This window comes from Oncorhynchus keta, chromosome 12 (genome assembly GCF_023373465.1).
Source record: "Oncorhynchus keta strain PuntledgeMale-10-30-2019 chromosome 12, Oket_V2, whole genome shotgun sequence".
NCBI classification, from domain to species: Eukaryota; Metazoa; Chordata; class Actinopteri; order Salmoniformes; family Salmonidae; genus Oncorhynchus; species Oncorhynchus keta.
The window spans coordinates 10,836,642-10,854,572 of NC_068432.1; the positions used below are offsets into that span (position 1 = coordinate 10,836,642).

General features: G+C 42.1%; 1 protein-coding gene across 2 annotated transcripts in view; it reads left to right on the forward strand.

The window, feature by feature from the left end:
* The first annotated feature begins 7,260 nt into the window (after positions 1-7,260).
* LOC118390964 (RNA-binding protein Nova-1-like) overlaps positions 7,261-17,931 on the forward strand; it is a 76,804-nt gene continuing 66,133 nt past the window's right edge. For both annotated transcript variants that reach the window (XM_052457718.1, XM_052457719.1), the window contains exon 1: positions 7,261-8,359. The gene's annotated coding sequence lies outside the window, so the exon portion shown is untranslated. The remainder of the gene's footprint in view (positions 8,360-17,931) is intronic.

Below are 17,931 nucleotides of genomic sequence, written 5' to 3' on the forward strand. Positions count from 1 at the left end.
TTGGTATACACCAGATGTCCAGTGCTCCCCCACAGCCCGGTTCGACCTGAGCCTGCACTCTGGAGGGGCCTGGCTTAAGTGGTCATCCAGCCTGGAGGAGTGGTGCCAAGGCTGCGCACCAGAGCTCCAGTGCTCCCCCACAGCCCGGTTCATCCGGTGCCTCCTCCACGCACCAGGCCTCCTGTAGGTCTCCCCAGCCCTGTGGCAGCCCCACGCACCAGGCTGTCTCTCCGTCCTCTCCCTCCAGATTCTCCCTTCACTCCGGAGCTGCCAGAGTCGCCCTTCACTCCGGAGCTGCCAGAGTCGCCCTTCACTCCGGAGCTGCCAGAGTCGCCCTCCTGTCCGGAGCTGCCAGAGTCGCCCTCCTGTCCGGAGCTGCCAGAGTCGCCCTCCTGTCCGGAGCTGCCAGAGTCGCCTTCCTGTCCGGAGCTGCCAGAGTCGCAGCCCCTCAGTCCGGAGGCGCCAGAGTCGCAGCCCCTCAGTCCGGAGGCACCAGAGTCGCAGCCCCTCAGTCCGGAGGCGCCAGAGTCGCAGCCCCTCAGTCCGGAGGCGCCAGAGTCGCAGCCCCTCAGTCCGGAGGCGCCAGAGTCGCAGCCCCTCAGTCCGGAGCCGCCAGAGGCGTCCTTCAGTCCGGGGTCGGTGGTGAGGGTCCCCGCTCTAGAGGCATCACCTAAGTGGGCCGAGCCAAAGGTGTAGCGGGGTCCACGTTCCTCTACAGAGCCGCCACCGCGGAGTATTGCCCACCCAGAGCCTCCCCTGTAGGTTCAGGTTTTGCGGCCGGAGTCCGCACCTTTGGGGGGGTACTGTCACGCCCTGACCGTAGATTGCTTTGTATGTTTCTCTTTTTGTTTGGTCAGAGTGTGATTTGTGTGGCCATTCTATATTTGTTTGTCAAGGTTTTTGTATTTCTATGTTTTGGCCGGGTATGGTTCTCAATCAGGGACAGCTGTCTTTCGCTGTCTCTGATTGGGAATCATACTTAGGTAGCCTGTGTTGCCATCTTAGTTTGTGGGTAGTTCATTTCTGTTTAGTGTTTTTCACCTTGCAGGACTGTTTCGGTTTTCCTTTTGTTGTTTTGTATATTCAGTGTTCAGTGCAATTATTAAAGATGAACACGTACCCTTGCAGCATTTTGGTCCGATGATTCCTCTTCTTCCGTTGAAAGCCGTTACACTCCAACATAAGTGTATGTAAACTTCCGAGTTCAACTATTTGTAAATGGTAATTTACACCGCTATTTTTATATCAGATAAAGATACCCCAAAACGTATAGTCATATTGAACTTGATAGACAACTGGTTCAAAGCAAATAAGTAAATAAAAATGCCATATACAATCTTCCAAGTTCCTAGGAATCCACAACTGGAAAGATCACATGTCATTTGTCTCTAATAAAATTGTGAAGGATATTCGTGTCATCAGAATAATTCAGCATCTCATCTCCAGAAAAAAACACATTTTGAATCTGTATTACACCATGACACAGTATATACATTCATCTCCTAGTGCAACCTAGCCTAACCTCAACAATACATAAAAATGTATCTGCTCCTAGTTTCTCTCCATATTCTTCTTCAATTCAATACTCAAGTTCATTATTACTCCGCAAGAATTGCCAATGATCTCACTGACTAATACAGGACAAGACAAAGTCAGTTTTTCATTAAAAACAGACTTCCTTTTTTTCTGGAACTGTCTCCCTGCTTGAACGGCCCCCTCGAGCACCTATTGGTTCCTGCATGAACGCCTCACTGTCGTTAACAGAACTGTTGGAAAATGGTACCCGTCTGGCAGGGGCAAAGGGCACTGTCTACCAGTTGCCCCTGCCACATGCTAGCACAGAAGGCGAGAGAGGCTGGGGTGACACCATGAGCTAGCTAACTAGTTAGCTAGCACACAGTGTGGCCCCCGCCTCCTGCCTTCTGTCTACCGGTCGCTAGCTCAGCAGGCGGGAGGCTGGGGCACACTGTGTGTTGCCTAACTAGCTAGCTTGCTAGTTAGGGACACGATGTGCTAGCTAGCACATGTGATAGATGCTAGATAGCATCTATCACACAGTGTTGCCCCTGCCTGCTTTGTACTGGACTAGCTGGCTAAGCTAGCACACAGTGTTGTTCGCTAGCTAGCTATCATTGTCGCCCCCTCCCCTTCTTCGGTGGAGTTTATAGGCGGCTGGCATCCAACGTCATTGTGCATTAACGCCACCTACTGTAATGGTGCTCCCCCACCTGTTCTAGCTCATAAACTGACCAATAGAAGTATAAAGAGGGGTTCCAGCAGATGCAGGAATGCCCCAAATTGCAGGCAGCAATTACACCCTTCTCATTTTTTTTCACCCAACTTTAACCTACGCCAACGTCATGGTGAATTTTTTTGTTGATTTCACGTTGAATTCAGTTAGTTGACAACTCAACCAAATGTAAATGTTTAACTTGCACTTGTGCCCAGTGGGGTGTTTACGAGTTTAATTCACTATGAATGAGGCGACAGTCGTCAAGTCTCAGAGCACAAAATTATTCCACTATCTTTTCAGTCAGACCTGGATTCGACCTAGAAACCCTCCTGTTCCTTAGGGCCTTACTACATGGGCGCCAACTACAGGCCAATTGCCAAATGCTTTTGGGAATTGGCAGAAAATGTTAACATTGATCAACTGAGGCAAAAAGGACTATGTCAGAGTTTAATTCAATAAGAGAACATCTGCAAAATGGAGAGTAGAAAATAAAGAGAAGGCAGGGCCAGAACAGTACCCTAATGTTTGGGAAATATGTTATGTGTGATGATTGTGAGGCACAATACAAATTCGACAGTCATAAGACAGGGACTTCAAATATGGCATGTCAAGGGAACTAGGCTAGGCTATTGTTCAGATGGGTTAAATGGAACAGTAAATGAAATCTGGACACTGACTCTAGGTCTATAACATCTCACATAGCCTAATAAAATATGAACAAAATGAAGCAGTTCTTCGAAAAATTCTACATCAAATGTACATTTTGGGAACAGGGGTGGAGAAATGTGCTAGGGCCTATCTTTATCAACATCATAACAGCTAGTATGCTATTTCATCCAAATAAAATATGCATCGTTTTCACAGCTTTTAGTTCCCTTAAAACTGGTCAAAATGATCTAATTTGGAAATTTTGCATGGAATATATTTCCTGTTTTTTTGTTGTTGAGCTATTGCATGTTCTCCCCGGTCTGTATTGCATGTTCTCCCCGGTCTGTAAATGCAGATATGAAAGATAACTTTACCAATATCACTTAGATTAAAGCATTCTATCGATGTATGACATATTTTCTGGTGAGCAAGGGTTTAGGCTCTTTATCAATCCATCAATCAATCAATCAAATGTATTTATAAAGCCCTTTTTTACATCAGCCGATGTCACAAAGTGCTATACAGAAATCAGCCTATTTAGTATTCTAGGGAAACAAGTAAAGACAGAAGAGCTGAATGTATAGACAAGTTGTCTAACATAGCCTACCAAATTGTCGGAAATATTAAGCAGGAACATAAGTCTATCTAAATAAGGCTTTAAAAAATATCCTGCACCCCCTGTCAAAAAATGTACTGAATGTAAAGCGCATTTTATATTGTTGCGGGTTAGGGTCGGATCAGGTCAGGTCTCAGATTTACACTTAATCACATATAGTCGGGCCCGTTGTGGATGGGTAATGAACAACTGACCCGCACATCACTAGCACACACACACACACTGATAACCATATTCTAAATTGTTTAAGCCTACTGTCTGATATGGGGTCTTCAAAAAACTCATCATTCATCTCACCTCCACAATATAACAATTGTTTTAATTAGAGATGCTTGACTCACAGAGATATATGTAGAAATGTGTCAGGGACTGACTGGTGAACTTGGTTGTTACAGTGAGGTGTGCTCTCTGTAAGAAAGACAGTGATTTATTTTATTTTTTATAAACGCCTGCTCAAGAGGAGAGCCCACATCCGATCAGAAGTAATAGGTACTATCCTGTCTTAAAGCCACAAATGAAAACCGAGTCAAATAAGTCAATATATAAACTGAATAAACCAACGGATGACTTCTATTTATATACAACGCCAAGAAATGTGTATGCTTTTTCTTTCGTTGCTTTGGAACATCCACAGACAGGATCATATACTTTTTTATTGAGATTTTGCTGACAGCTAGTGGTTGATTTAACAAATTGCTTTGCAGTGACTGAAATGTGAAGTGAAGTGATTGGTTGAAGAAATCCAAGCTGATTTGCTAGAAGTCGTTGACCAGTTTACTCGTGGTTCCTCCCACATCCGGATGTTGTGCTTTTCGATTGCTCCTATGCCGGTGATGGGAAGTTGTGATTATTTACATGAGATGGTGTTTTGCACTCGTTTTGGCAAATAAATATGAAATAAATGGTATTTACTAGGTCAAGACCATGCTGCGTGAGGGGAAAGAAGTGTGTCCCTTCGCAGAGGATAGTTTCAGACGCTTTTTCTGTCCCAGAGTAACACATGTACGGGAGTAACACATGTACGGACTCTGCTGGCTGGAGAGCAAGAGCTAACGTTACTCACCGCTACTCTGAAAGGCAAAGTTGTCTGTTTCAGGTACCAATACCTCCAACAGAAAATCAGACCTGTTGCTAAAGAAGTACATCTACATACCAGGTGAAGATGAGATAGCTCCGTAATGTATCCTGCTACTGTTGCATTATTGCTACACTGGTGAACTTGGTAGTGACAGTGAGGTGTGCTCTCTGTAAGAAAGACTGATTTATTTGTATTTTTTATAAACGCCTGCCCAAGAGAAGAGCCCACATCCGCTCAGAAGTAATAGGTCTTAAAGCCATAAAAGCCTTAAAGCCATAAAGGTTAATCGACTCATACAAGTTGAAAATGTGTGTGCGTGTGTACAAAATGTGTAACGTCAGTCAACTTGCTAAATAACGTATGTCTGTCTCTTCAGTTGATGCAGAGATTGTATCAACTGATGCTATCAACAAATCCCCACCAAACAGGGGGCTGGTCGTAGGCATAACGTCCATCAAGATATTCTTAAATGCCCTACCCTTCTCCTAGTGAGTGGATTTTTACACATATCCAACCCATACACATATCCTCCATGGGTCATGTTCATTAGTCAACACTGTAGGATAACTGGAAAAAATATTTTCTAATGGGCAAGTTCAGACAGTGCCTCCATGTTTCTATCTGTTTTAGAACATTTTCTTATAGTTCTTGACTACTGAACATAATATGACCCTGATCACTTCTCTCTCTCTTTGGTAGATGAAAGTGTATTCATCCATCACTGTATCCATAACACTTGTCTTCACTCGTTTCCCCCCAGGACTCTGGTGACAAAGCCTCTCTGTTCCTCAACATCTACTGTGACTACGAGCCATGGTCAGAGTTTAACCTGGAGTTCATTGCACATAAGTTATCTGTCACCCGCTGCAGTTGAATCACATAGAAGTTAACACACAATTCCCTTCTGGTATTCACGTAGTTCTGCAGGGTTGTGTTAATTAAGAACACCATAGTAAAGTGTTTCAAAATGTTATATGATGGAAAACAAGAGTTTCTTATTGGACAGTTCAGATAGTACCTCCCCCTTTCACTTTGTTATGAATAATTTCCTTCTGTTTAGTGCCTAGTGAACATGATTATAGCCTATTGCTTTGTCTTCTTAGAGAGCTGTCTGAACCTGGAGCTGCAGTTCACCCCCTTCCAGCTTTACCACAAAGAGTATTATTGTACACACTACCGTGACGCAATCTCAAATCGCACTCTACACTGTCCTTTTCCACTATGTGAGAATGCTGTTCATTGACTACAGCTCAGCGTTCAACACCATAGTGCCCACAAAGCTCATCACTAAGCTAAGGACCCTGGGACTAAACACCTCCCTCTGCAACTGGATCCTGGACTTCCTGACGGGCCGCCCCCAGGTGGTAAGGGTACGCAACAACACGTCTGCCACTCTGATCCTCAACACTGGGGCCCCTCAGGGGTGTGTACTTAGTCCACTCCTGTACTCCCTGTTCACCCATGACTGCGTGTCCAAACACGACTCCAACACCAACATTATGTTTGCTGGCGACACAACAGTGCTAGGCCTGATCACAGACAATGATGAGACAGCCTATAGGGAGGAAGTCAAAGAACTGGCAGTGTGGTGCCAGGATAACAACCTCTCCCTCAATGTGAGCAAGACAAAGGAGCTGATCGTGGACTACAGGAAAAGGCGGGCCGAACAGGCCCCCGTTACCATTGAGGGGGCTGAAGTGGAGCTGGTTGAGAGTTTCAAGTTCCTTGGTGTCCACATTACCAACGAACTTTCATGGTCTATACACACCAAGACAGTCGTGAAGGGGGCATGACAAAACCTTTTCCCCCACAGGAGACTGAAAAGATTTGGCATGGATCCCCAGATCCTCAGAAGGTTCTACAGCTGCACCATCGAGAGCATCCTGACCGGTTGCATCACCGCCTGGTATGGAATCTGACCGCAAGGCGCTACAGAGGGTAGTGCGTACGGCCCAGTACATCACTGGGGCCAAGCTTCCTGCCATCCAGGACCTACATAATAGGCGGTGTCAGAGGAAAGCCCGTAAAATCGTCAGACCCAAGTCATAGACTATTTTCTCTGCTACTGCACGGCAAGCGGTACCAGAGTGCCAAGTCTAGGACCAAAATACTCCTTAACGGCTTCTACCCCCGAGCCATAAGACTGCTGAACAATTAATCAAATGACCACTGGACTATTTACATAAAATGTATAAAAAAGCCTGGCATGATGATACCATGTTTATCACTTCCTTACATTGTTAATGACATGAATAATAACTCTGCCAGAGTGCAGTGTGGAGATGGATGCAGTGAGACAGTGTTTCTGCTCAGTGGTCATGACCAGTGGATTAATCTTTACAAGGAGGTAAGCCTATGTGCCTGTGTGTGTACAGTGAGTTTTGTAATGTTTGGTGTGGGAGACGAGTAAACATCTTTTCTCTCCAATAGAACTCTTCCTTTCACCAATTTGAAGAGCAGCCAGTGGAGACTCATCCCTGAGCTGCCCAGCAAGTTAGTTTGTGTTCCCTCTGTCTGCTGTTGCCTCTCAGTTGTGTGTGTGTGTATTCACTGTTCCCTCTTTCTGCAGTGTGTTGTGGCTGGATGTGCTGAGCATCCCCGGTGGTCGTCGTCTCTCGGCCAGCTGTCAGAACAGCTGCGTGGGCCTGGCTCTGGTGGACCAGACTGTACCTGGTGAGGATGGCCTATACACAACTTACAAAATACCCCATCAAAAATTGCGCCCCAATTGGTACTTTATTCCATATTTAGTGCTCTACCTTTGACCAGTGTCCATAGGGCTTTGGTTAAAAGTAGTGCACTATATAGGGTTAAGGGTGCCATTTGCGACCTAACCTAACAGTGGCCACCTTGCTCACTCTCTCTTACTATGACTATACATAGCTAGCAAGGTAACAAAGGGGGTACTTTGAGTGGACTATCCCTTTAACCAAAAAAAGCCAGGCTGGATGTTTAGCTACATCACTTTGGAATGCATTGAATTCCCGTGTTTTTATTTTTTTTCCCATTGTGGTCATCCATCCATCTTGTGTCTGTTTTTACATGCGTCCGCACGGATTAGAGGTGTAGAGTTGGTGGGTATAGCAGGCCATTCCCATCTCCACTGTGCTGCTCATCCCTCTGCATTCCAGGGCAGAGCCGGCCGAGAGGCGGGAGTGTACTGTATTTTTGAGCAGCACTGCTATGACCTTTGACATCTGGGTAGGGTTGCGCCCAAATGGCAAGGAATAGGGTGCCATTTGGGACACAGCCTGTGATTTGCTGATGCATTTCCTTACAAAACTCTGGACATGTTGGAGAGCATTACATGATTAATGCAATCAATCTCAAACACCCACTTGGTTAAATCTCCCATCTGAAATGATTAGATGGGAGGAGAGAGCATTTGGTCAGAACCTCTCCCTAGCCTAACATTGGGCTAGGTGGAGCTATTGGTATATTCAGGGATGGTAAACTAGTCACCTTTCGGCGAAATCCGCTGTTTTGAATCCAAAATAGGTGACCTATGTGATTCGTGTCGATCCGATGAGAAACGTTTGGGCGAGGGGGTGGCTTTGGATTACTACTGGCTGTATGCGAACGAGTGATGCGTGTTTGTGGCAATACTGGCTGTATCCAAAGCTCAGCCCATCGTTTACATAACAACAGAATGCAGCACGCGACTGAAGAGAGAAGAGGCAACCAATTAGCTAATTATGGTATCAGCGCGCGCTCTGGAAAAAGAGGATAGGGGAATGGCAGTTTGCCAGCTACAGCAGCGCGTCTCCTGAACGATAACAAAGAGGTAGGTGAGAAGCCTGACCATGGGGGCGAGAAAGTGATGAAGCGTATTTAATGAGCTGTAACCGAAAAACAACTGGCATTTGGAAAGTTTTAGGTGAGGGAGAAAGTGTGGTGGAACAAGTATTGTTACCATTGCTAGTTTCATCGAATTATCCGTTAGTTAGCCAGAAAAATGTTGAGCAACATTAGCCAACTTCACTGATCAAATAATTGAGTTTATGGTGTGAAAATTCAGTCAGCTAGCTCACGTTACAACATCAGGTGAGCGAACGTTACTAACCTAACCAATTCGCTCTAGTATTAACTGGTAAACGGATCCTTGCCGTTCCTCAAGTTATAACTCGTTAGTAGCTTTCTGGACCCTGGCAATCCGTGAAATGTTAAATAGCCAACGAACTAACTATCATCTGTGAACTAATGTTTTCCCTCTACAGTATGTGGTCAATTTTCAGAATAAGAGAAGTAGGTGAAAATGAGTCGTTACTTGTTAAACGAGTGGATTCAGGGATCAAGTGTAGCTGGAGCTGGGCCTGGCTTAAACTGGATGCCACTATAGAGTTGAAAGGAACACCACATACGTAATCTCTTTCTCACTTTTTCAATACAGTGGATAAAAAGGGGTATGTAATGATGTAAATGTATGCCAGGTGTACTCTCTGCCTAAAGAGATCAATTAAGCCAACAAAGGGTATCATGCTCTGCTGGCACATTGTAGAACAGATGTCCACAGGCATCTGTAATAATGTGCAGTGTAGCCCAAATATATTGTTTTTGTTGTTTTGAACTTGACAGTTACACGTGTGAGTGAGGGGTGATTATTTAATTTTTTACTCGGTGAACATTATTTTTGTACACATGTAGCCTTGTGCACTTGATCAATGTCGACTACAGTGGCCACTATAATAGAGAAAAAATAGAAAGCCTGTTTGTTTCATTCTATTTCTACTTAGTTTTTTCACAAGTGCAATATTTAGATGTGTGTGGTCACAAGCGTTCTATTATAAAGGCTGTCATGGCTAACTGCAATATTAGTTTTTTTTTCTTCTCAAGACTTGAGTGTCATTTGTGGTAAATTCTGTCCCACAAATAACATTGGATTGCTTTCTTTACATTTTTTAGCTGTGAGTTAGGTTCACGAGACTGGTCATGTAGATCATATTCTTTGTTAATTAATTAATTCAGTGCAAAAAAAGTTACACCTTTTTGGCCCCTCACCAGTTTGCATCCCTGTATATTGAACATTCTATGTAGAGGTGGGAGAAACGGAATGTTTGGTTACACTGACAATCGTTGTGGAACTGTGAAAAATCACAAAAAAATGAAATGTAATAATAGGATTAATTGACAACAGCGACATAAATACTTTTTTCAGAAGTTGAGGTCGTTGGTTACAACCTCCTGGTGACCAACACTATGGCTGTTGTTTACAGGTCAGTATCACAGGCCTATTACAGACCTGCCAACATGCACGCATTTTGCGTACCAACTACGCAATTCTCTGTCCATGTACTCAGGTACGAGAGCCGAGTTAAAAGTATGTATGAATGAATAGAGCCTGATTTTTTAAATTTTTTTTACAAAATAACTTTTAATAAAAAATAAATCCACTGAGTAAATCTAACATCCCGATTCTCGAGCTGCAACACACAGACATGTGTCAACGGACATGGAGATTAATACATCATTATTCGACGTCGCTACCCCGTGTCTGCCCCTCCTGTTTGTTGTGATGCCGAGTTTGCCGACTGTCATCTGTACGTAAACACGTGGACAAATCCCTTTTCGACTCTGTGTGTTGTGGAAAGGTAAACACAAAATGTTTCAAGCTAACGTTAGCGAACATAAGATGGACATTCAGTGGGCTCTAAAGAGCCAGCAGTTCACTCGCATTTGCTAGTGAAAGAAATTAAATGCGAGTGTGATATGAACTCAGCAAAAAAAAGAAACGTCCCTTTTTCAGGACCCTGCCTTTCAAAGATAATTTGTAAAAATCCAAATAACTTCACAGATCTTCATTGTAAAGGGTTTAAACACTGTTTCCCATGCTTGTTCAATGAACCATAAACGATTAATGAACATGCACCTGTGGATAGGTTGTTAAGACACTAACAGCTTACAGGCGGCAGGCAATTAAGGTCACAGTTATGAAAACTTAGAACCCCAAAGAGGCCTTTCTACTGACTCTGAAAAACACCAAAAGAAAGATGCCCAGGGTCCCTGCTGATCTGCGTGACCGTACCTTAGGCATGCTGCAAGGAGGCATGAGGACTGCAGATGGGGACAGGGCAATAAATTGCAATGCCCGTACTGTGAGACACCTAAGCAGCGCTACAGGGAGACAGGATGGAAAGCTGATCGTCCTCGCAGTGGCAGACCACATGTAACAACACCTGCACAGGATCGGTATATCCGAACATCACACCTGCGGGACAGGTACAGCATGGCAACAACAACTGCTCGAGTTACACCAGGAACGCACAATCCCTCCATCTGTGCTCAGACTGTCTGCAATAGGCTGAGAGAGGCTGGACTGAGGGCTTGTAGGCCTGTTGTAAAGCAGGTCCTCACCAGACATCACCGGCAACAACGTCACCTATGGGCACAAACCCACCGTTGCTGGATCAGATAGGACTGGCAAAAAGTGCGCTTCACTGACGAGTTGCGGTTTTGTCTCACCAGAGGTGATGGTCGGATTCCCGTTTATCGTTGAAGGAATGAGCGTTACACCGAGGCCTGTACTCTGGAGTGGGATCGATTTGGATGTGGAGTGTCCGTCATGGTCTGTGTGTCACAGCATCATTGGACTGAGCTTGTTGTCATTGCAGGCAATCTCAACGCAGTGCGTTACAGGCAAGACATCCTCCTCCCTCATGTGGTACCCTTCCTGCAGGCTCATCCTGACATGACCCTCCAGCATGACAATGCCACCAGCCATACTGCTCATTCTGTGTGTGATTTCCTGCAAGACAGGAATGTCAGTGTTCTGCAATGGCTAGTGAAGAGCCCGGATCTCAATCCCATTGTGCACGTCTGGGACCTGTTGGATCGGAGGGTGAGGGCTAGGGCCATTCCGCCCCAGAAATGTCCGGGAACTTGCAGGTGTCTTAGTGGAAGAGTGGGGTAACATCTCACAGCAAGAACTGGCAAATCGGGTGCAGTCCATGAGGAGGAAATGCACTGCAGTACTTAATGCAGTTGGTGGCCACACCAGATACTGACTGTTACTGTTGATTTTGACCCCCCCTTTGTTCAGGGACACATTATTCCATTTATGTTAGTCACATGCTTGTGGAAGTTGTTCAGTTCATGTCTCAGTTGTTGAATCTTGTTATGTTCATACAAATATTTACACATGTTAGGTTTGCTGAAAATAAACGCAGTTGACAGTTAGTGGACTTTACTTTTTTTGCTGAGTTTACAATTAATTCTGCTTCCAATTAGTTGTATTTTCCATGTAACATTATGAGGATCACGCAACCTGATAGGCTGTAACTGTATGTCACAAAAAGTATAATCAAAAATAAATATAAACATCTTGGTATAAAATGGAGTCGGGAGTTTAGAAGACTGTACGATTGAGAATGAATGAGTGTCTGGTATTGGCTATAGAGGCAATGCTTCTAAAATGCCTTTGCATTAGATTTGAGATTTTAGCAATTTAGAAAATCTGAAATTATTTATGCCCTACAAAGAAATACAATAGGTGCCTTTACATAGGCTGAAACACCTGATTCTTCCAGCGAATAGCGTTTAAATTCCCTTTGTGGTAGCCTACTTAAACTTTGTGTTGCCAGTTTGCAGTCTGTGTTGATGCGATCTTTTGTTTTTATGTTTGCAAAATTATTTAGCTTTTTTAGTGTTGATTAGGAACCGTTTCTAAAAAGCCAATATTTGTGAGCTGGCCCTAGTGATTGGATCTTTTTAGTGACTTTTACCATATGTGTAAAAAGAATGCTGTCAAGATAGAAAGTATTCCAACCTTTTATAGACTTGATTTGGTACAATTCTGTAATTGCGATCAGACTCATAAACAGCGTGCACACGAGTATGGTGGGGGAAAGAAAATCCAAATCCAATTTGCTGTGCTCGTCTGGTACTCTTAAAAAGTTGGACAGGGTTGGCAGGTCTGCTATTAGATACTAAGAGTATGTTAATATAGAACGCAAACCATTTGAGAGAGGCTAACTAACAGAACATTACCTCAGACATCGAATTAGATGAAAGTCGCACACCCATATCTTATTGCAGTTGTAGAATTCCAGTCATTTGTTGAATAAAGTTTTTTCATGGTCAGTAAGGATATTCTATTTTGTTCGGGTCAGTGTTTTGTGTTCTCTAGGTGGTCCAGGCACTTTCTAGTCTATGGTCACTGTGTGGCCAGTTTTGCTTCTATGGTCAGAATGGTCAGTACATTGTGTTCTCAGGGATGTCCAGGAGTATAGTGTGAGTCGACCTATGTACCTCTGTGTGACCAGAGGGACGCAGTGTGCTGGTCACAGACCTGGACTTTGATAGGGCTCACAACCGCAGACTACGTGTAACCACGCCAGCTCAGGATCTCCCCGTCTAACTTCTTCACCTGCGGGATCGTCTCAGACCAGCCACCCTGACAGCTGATGAAAGTATTTCAGCTCATGAACTTATTTCAGTCTGTAATAAATCCCTTTTGTGGGTAAAAACGAAATCTTATTGGCTAGGCCTGTTAACCCAGTTGGTGGGCCTTTTTCCCAAGTGGCTTGGCCTATGCCCTCCCAGACCCATCCATGGCTGCGCCTTTGCCCACTTGTGTGGAATCCATAGATTAGGGCCTAATGAATTTATTTCAATTGACTGATTTCCTTATATGAACTGTAACTCGGTGAACTCGTTGAAATTGTTGCATGTTGCATTTATACTTTTGTTCAGTATTTATATTACCGACTGAGACTATGTCCTTGTTAAAACCAGGCCTTCAGTGTCCCGTCTGGACGGAGTAAAACCTCAAGCTTACATAAAGTTGTTTCATAGGTAAAGATTCCAAGCAGTACATCTCTCCATTATAGCGTAAATCTACATAAATGTGTTCAATTAAAAATCTACTAATGTCTTACAAGATTCCTTACATGAATACAATGCCAAAAAGATGCAACACCGTTTGTGTGGTCATTACAAAAAGTACAATTTTAATATATGTTTTTCTTAAACTTCTTCATATAGTGGTTTGCAGGATAATAGTTATGAATAATTTAAAAATAAACTTCCTTAAGTTTGTTAATAAGTAGGTACAGTGGGGCAAAAACGTATCATGACACAATCATGAAGTGATTAATTTTGCACGCCCAATTTTTCAGTTTTTGATTTGTTAAAAAAGTTTGAAATATCCAATAAATGTCGTTCCACTTCATGATTGTGTCCCACTTGTTGTTGATTCTTCACATAAAAATACAGTTTTATATCTTTGTTTGAAGCCTGAAATGTGGCAAAAGGTCGCAAAGTTCAAGGGGGCCGAATACTTTCGCAATGCACTGTATAATATCTGTGTGGATAAAAATGATGCTTATAAATTAAGGGCCATGACAAGAAAATCTCCCGGTGAAAAGCAGAGTTTCACTGGAACTTTGTCAATACTATAATTGCAAACCAACATGAAGTTAAGACCACCAAAAGTAGAGAAGACATGATGAGGAATAAAGTTCTACATAGTAGTGGGTCTTCTTTGGAATTGTTTTATCCAATTGATCTTAAAAGTATTGTTTAAGGCAGTAATGTCCAGAAAATTCAGCCCACCATACTCATAAGTGTTCATTGCAACACTTTTCGTATTGTAATTGGTACGGTTTCTCCACAGAAAGTTCAAAAACATCTGGTCTATCTCTGCTTATTTTACGGTCAAGATATAAAGATAGAGCAGCATATGCTAGCCTAGAGAGACCCTCAGTCTTGGTTATTAGGACTTTTTCTTTTAAAGATAAGTCCATTGATTTAGCTTCTTCTTGGATTTTTTAATAAGAGGGTTAAAATTTAGCAAGCCTCTAGAGTTCTAATCCTTAGTAATGGTTATGCCTAAATATGTAAGCTCTTCTTTCACTGGAATAGCATCATATGAGGGTGTCACACAATCTTTGATAGCCATGAGTTCACATTTATTAATATTAAGACATAGACCAGATGCTTTAGAAAAGGACTGTAGTATCACATTGATCGATATGGGAATCTGACTAGGGTCTTTCAGAAAAAGTATCATCAGCCAGCTGGTTTATAATAATTTATTTACCAGCTGTGGAAATACCTTGTAGAATACTATAATTGAAAGAATTTGTAAGAAGTTGGGTGATTTATAAAAACAGACACGGTGAGATAATACAACCTTGCCAAATTCCTCTGTTTAACTCAAATCTAGGTGAAGAGCCATGTTTCAGTTTGATAGAGCTGTTACCAATTGTATAGACAGGCTGCTTTTAATCTACAGTTGAAGTCGGAAGTTTACATACACTTAGGTTGGAGTCATTAAAATTGGTTTTTCAACCACTCCACAAATTTATTGTTATCAAACTATCAAAACTATAGTTTTGGCAAGGTGGTTAGGACATCCACTTTGTGCATGACACAAGTAATTTTTCCAACAATTGTTTACAGACAGATTATTTCACGTATAATTCACTGTATCACAATTTCAGTGGATCAGAAGTTTACATACACTAAGTTGACTGTGCCTTTAAACAGCTTGGAAAATTCCTGAAAAGGATCTCATGGCTTTAGAAGCTTCTGATAGGCTAATTGACATAATTTGAGTCAATTGGAGGTGTACCTGTGGATGTATTTCAAGGCCTACCTTCAAACTCATTGCCTCGTTGCTTGACATCATGGGAAAATCAAAAGAAATCAGCCAAGACCTCAGAAAAATAATTTAGACTTCCACAAGTCTGGTTCATCCTTGGGAGCAATTTCTAAACACCTGAAGGTACCACGTGCAACTGCACATGGGGACAAAGATCATACTTTTTGGAGAAATGTTCTCTGGTCTGATGAAACAAAAATAGAACTGTGTGGCCATAATGACCATTGTTATGTTTGGAGGAAAAAGGGGAAGCTTGCAAGCCGAAGAACACCATCCCAACCATGAAGCACGGGGGTGGCAGCATCATGTTGTGGGAGTGCTTTGCTGAAGGAAGGACTGGTGCACTTCACAAAATAGATGGCACCATGAGGAATGGAAAATGGTATGATATATTGAAATAACATCTCAAGACATCAGTCAGGAAGTTAAAGCTTGGTCGCAAATGGGTCTTCCATAGGGACAATGACGCCAAGCAAAGTTGTGGCAAAATGGCTTAAGGACAACAAAGTCAAGGTATTGGAGTGGCCATCACAAAGCCCTGACCTCAATCCCATAGAAAATGTGTGGGCAGAACTGAAAAAGCATGTGCAAGCAAGGAGGCCTATATAGGAATAGGCCAAAATTCACCCAACTTATTGTGGGAAGCTTGTGGATCTGCTAACCAAAATGTTTGACACAAGTTAAAACCTTTTTGGAATAGGGGGCAGCATTTTCACTTTTGGATGAATAGCATGCCCAGAGTGAACTGCCTCCTATTCTGTCCCAGATGCTAATATATGCATATTATTATTAGTATTGGATAGAAAACACTCTGAAGTTTCTAAAACTGTTTGAATGATGTCTGTGAGTATGACAGAACTCATATGGCAGGTGAAAACCTGAGAAAAAGGATTAAATGTCAGGAATTGTGAAAAACTGAGTTTAAATGTATTTAGCTAATGTGTATGTAAACTTCTGACTTCAACTGTATGTATATTATCCAGTTTATTTAATATACATATTATCCAGTTTATTTAATATATATATTATCCAGTTTATTTAATCTATATATATTATCCAGTTTATTTAATCTATATATATTATCCAGTTTATTTTTATCTATATATTGTATCCAGTTTATTTAATCTATATCTATTATCCAATTGATTTTATCTATATCCATTATCCAGTTTATTTAATCTATATATTATAAAGTTTATTTAATCTATATATATTTTCCAGTTTATTTTGTAACTCAATCAGTTCCATCTTCGCCTCCCCTGTGAAGCCGGCTGTGGACCTCTGAGAAAAGGAAGTTCTCATAATGATCACCTTTATTTTCTAAGGTATTTGGCCACTTCAAATTTAAAGAGCTCCCAGTTCATGCAATAAGATTTTTCTTAACAAGCCCTTTCCCAAAAATGTGAGAGCAGTGCTTTAACTTCAAACTTATCTATATAATTATTTAATAAGGAGCTATTTAGCTTCCAGTAGGACGCTTTACCATGTTATCAGGGGTAAATATTTTGACAACAATGTAAATGGCCCTATGGTCTGTGAGGGGAATAGTACAAATATTTGTAGTAACACACAAGCAATACAATTCAATATAAGCCAATAATCTATTCTGGACTGTTTGGAACCTGTTTTGTCACTCCAAGTGAATGATCGTCGGCCGGGAGATCTCTTTCTCCATATATCAGTAAGATCAAACTTGTCCATAAAAAGTATTCAACCCAAATTCTGATTGGTTGGCCTACCTGGTGGCCATCTAAATTGAATTATCTATAGCAATGTTAACCTCTTGCTCCTACCTGGCACGCAGGCGTCCCATCTTGAGCTCTGGAAATGCAAATGCGCTACGCTAAATGCTAATAGTATTAGTTAAAACTCAAACGTTCATTAAAATACACATGCAGGGTATTGAATTAAAGCTACACTCGTTGTGAATCCAGGCAACAAGTCAGATTTAAAAAATGAGAAGCTATTATCTGATAGCATGTAACACCCCAAAAGACCCGCAGGGGACGTAAACAAAATAATTAGCATAGTCGTCGCTACACAAACCGCACAAATAAAATATAAAACATTCATTACCTTTGACCATCTTCTTTGTTCGCACTCCTAGATGTCCCATAATCACTATTGGGTCTTTTTTCCCCCGATTAAATCGGTCCATATATAGCCTAGATATCGATCTATGAAGACTGTGTGATAAACGGAAAAAAACAGCGTTTCATAACGTACCGTCATTTTTTAAAATTAAAAAAGTCGACGATAAACTTTCACAAAACACTTCGGAATACTTTTGTAATGCAACTTTAGGTATTAGTACACGTTAATAAGCGATAAAATTAATCAGGAGGCGATGTCAATTCTATAGGTGTCTGTCTCGAAAAAATGTCTTGGAGAGAGCTCGACCAAAACATCCGGTCGGAGACCGGAGGGAATCGATTCCCTTGATTCGGTTAGACAAAATAATCAAATCCGAATCAAATGACAAGACTCTAGACAACGTGTGGAAGCTGTAGGCACTGCAACCTCGGCCTCATTTAATTCGGTTCACTTTGAACAATTCCTTGGAGTCACGCATGGATATTTATTTCCATTTTCAGTGATCAGATTTTCCTGCACTTTTCGATGAAACGCACGTTCTGTTATAGTCACAGCCGTGATTTAACCAGTTTTATAAACGTCTGAGTGTTTTCTATCCACACATATTAATCATATGCATATACTATATTCCTGGCCTGAGTAGCAGGGCACTGAAATGTTGC